General features: G+C 35.5%; 1 pseudogene; it reads left to right on the forward strand.

The window, feature by feature from the left end:
• LOC106308500 overlaps positions 1 to 1,074 on the forward strand; it is a 2,934-nt pseudogene extending 1,860 nt beyond the window's left edge.
• The last annotated feature ends 2,251 nt before the right edge of the window (positions 1,075 to 3,325 follow it).

A 3,325-nucleotide genomic window follows, 5' to 3' on the forward strand; every position in this document is an offset into this window, starting at 1 on the left:
TACAAGATCAGGCAGATTGTTTCATCAGTTCCTTGTGGACGCTTACAAAATGATATAATCGAGTAGACTGAGTTACTTGTGGCTGAATCAGAAAAAGCTCCGGTCAAGTAGTTACGCTGCAATCCAGAAAGCAGCTACAAGAGCTGGAGCTAAGATGGCTGAGCAAGGGAGCCGAATTTTCATTCCAGCAAATTTCACCAGGGGAAAAAGGTATATGAAGCAGCACTACTATGATGCCATGGCTCTGTGCAAATACCATGGATTTCCCGATATTTTCATCACTTTTACGTGCAATCCAAAATGGCCTGAAGTTACAAGGTATCTGAAAAAATATAACCTGACCACCGAAGACAGACCAGAAATATTGCGTAGAGTTTTCAAGATGAAACTCGATAATCTTATCGGCGAGTTGACTAAAAAGAATGGCTCCTTATTTGGGCACGTTGCTGCAAGTAAATCTCCTTTACATGTTGCTTATATTAATTGTTTAAGCAAAACAACTAATGTAGATAGTATTTTGTTCGTAAAATTTTTCTAAATATTTTATTTTTTATTTTGTCAGTAATGTACACGATTGAGTTTCAGAAAAGAAGAATGTTATTCTTGCCTTCATGGAAAAAGGATCAAAATTTCCAACAGCCAATGATATAGATAAGATTATTTCCGCTGAAATACCAGACAAGACAGTAGATCCAGACCTGTATGTAATCGTTGGGGATTGTATGATGCATGGTCCTTGCGGTGGATATGGTTAACGGTAAATGTTCTAAGATCTTTCCGAAACCTCTCAACATCAGGACATCGATTGACGCAAATGGATTTCCAGCTTACATGCGTCGGATTGATGGTAGGTTCATTGAGAAAAATGGAATCAGATTAGACAATGGATTTGTTGTACCATACAACAGAGACCTCATGCTTCGATATCGCGCGCATATGAATGTCGAGTGGTGCGTCCAAACACGAGCTGTTAAGTATCTTTTTAAATATATCCATAAGGGACCTGATTATGCCTCAGCTGCAATGGATAAAGAAGATGAAGATGGCGTCATTGACGAAATCAAAACATATTAAGACTGCAGGTATTATTATATTTATACCAATTCGTGTTACTATTTAGAAAGTACTATATTCTATAAATTTATAACAATATATTAAAAATTCAGTAGAAACTCTATAAGCAATTCATCAATCATAGAAGATCAATAAATTAATACTAATTAGAATATTGAACTTTATATATTAACTTCATTTCTCCAATCCAAGTTTGGGCAAATGTAAAATATCATACAATACGAAAAAATTAATAAGATAATAAAGGAAAGACGTCAAGTTAGTTAAATATATGGTCACACTCAAGTTCTAAGTCAATAATATCATATACTATATTCGTTGGATGTTATAATATACAATTTTTTCCAGAATTTTTACTATATGTTTTTGTATATATCATTTTTATTATCATTTATAATTTATTAATAATAGATATAAAACAAAATTTGTATTCTACGCTATGTATTTGCAAAGGAAACGAAAATACATCAATAATCTATTACTATTAGTACAAATATATATGTATAAGCTTTAAAAAATATATAATAACATAGATGAAATTTATATAACTCATTTGTTTATAATAAAATAAATACATTATTAACAAATAGAGTTTATCTGTCTTTTACATTTTAAGGTCTACGTTCATCTTTACTAATTAATGTTTTCGTATTTCTTAATTAGATATATTACTGCATGCGAGTCGTCGTGGCGGATTCTTGCTTTTCCTACACATTTTCGTACTACTTCTGTAGAGAAACTTGGCTTTCATCTTCCGGATCAGGAACTGGTATTTTTTTATGAAGATAAACCTATTGAGAGTATTCTCAACAAAAAGACTGTCAACCAATCCATGTTTTTGGCCTGGTTTAGCAAACAGAAAATAAGCAGAGGCAAGACAGTTGACATATGCCGAATTTCCAACAAAATTCGTTTGGAAATCAGGTACGAGAGAATGGGTACCACGGAAACGAGGCTTTGCGATAGGGAGGATTGCGCTTATTCAGCCATCAGGTGATGAGCTATATTTCTTAAGAGTATTGCTAAATTGGGTAAGAGGGCCGACATCATATGAGGATATAAGAACAGTTGATGGTGTTTTATATCCTACATACGAAGATGCTTGCTATGCGTTGGGATTGATGGATGATGACAAGGAATTCATAGAAGCTATCAAAGATGCCAGTGACTGTAGTTCTACCACGTATGCCAGGAAGCTTTTTGCGAGGATGTTGGTTTCCAAATCTTTGTCTCAGTCTCATGTTGTGTGGAAAGCTACTTGGGAGTATTTTACCGACGATATTCTTTACAAGAATCGGCGAGAAACTAGACGACCTGGTGAGTTTTGTCTAATTAACTTTTTTAATGTAAGAATGTCTATGTTAATTTAATAAAATTATCAAACTTGCAGATATGAACTTGACCATAGAGCAGATCAAAAATATTGCTCTTACTGAAATCGAAAATCATTTGCTCAGCAATGGTCGTAGCCTCAAGAAATGGCCCCACATGCCAAAGACAGAAGATTTTGGCTCTTACAACGGCAATCGCCTTATAGATGATGAGCTTAAATATGTTGTGGAAGATCAGCTAAAGGAAAATGAAAGACTTATGGCGATGGTAACAGATGAGCAAAGAGAGGTATACAAACAGATTCTGGATGCAGTTTTAAATGATAGTGGTGGAGTGTTCTTTCTTTATGGTTATGGAGGCACAGGAAAAACTTTCGTATACAGAGCACTCTCATCAGCGATTCGATCTAGAGGTATGATTGTTCTAAATACCGCATCAAGTGGAATTGCAGCATTGTTGTTGGAAGGAGGTAGAACCGCACATTCTAGATTTGGTATTCCGATAGATGCAGACAAATTCAGTACTTGCAAGAAAATGGAGCCAGGATCAGATCGTGAGTTAAAGCGGCAAATTTAATTGTATGGGATGAGGCGCCTATGATGAGCAGACACTGTTTCGAGACGTTCGATCGCACTATGCGTGATATTATAAGATCTTCTGAAGACAAACCTTTTGGGGGTAAAGTTGTTGTTTTCGGTGGAGATTACAGACAGATTTTACCGGTTATACCTGGAGGTGGTAAAGCAGAGACTGTTTTGGCGGCTCTGAATTCGTCATATCTTTGGGAGCACTGCAAAGTTCTGAAGCTAACAAAAAACATGAGATTGCTGGCTGGTCTTACTGATGATGCAGCAAAAGAGCTTGAATCCTTCTCAAACTGGATTTTGGATATAGGAGATGGAAAAATAAATTTGCCTAA

This window comes from Brassica oleracea, chromosome C8 (genome assembly GCF_000695525.1).
Source record: "Brassica oleracea var. oleracea cultivar TO1000 chromosome C8, BOL, whole genome shotgun sequence".
In the NCBI taxonomy this organism is placed as follows: domain Eukaryota; kingdom Viridiplantae; phylum Streptophyta; class Magnoliopsida; order Brassicales; family Brassicaceae; genus Brassica; species Brassica oleracea.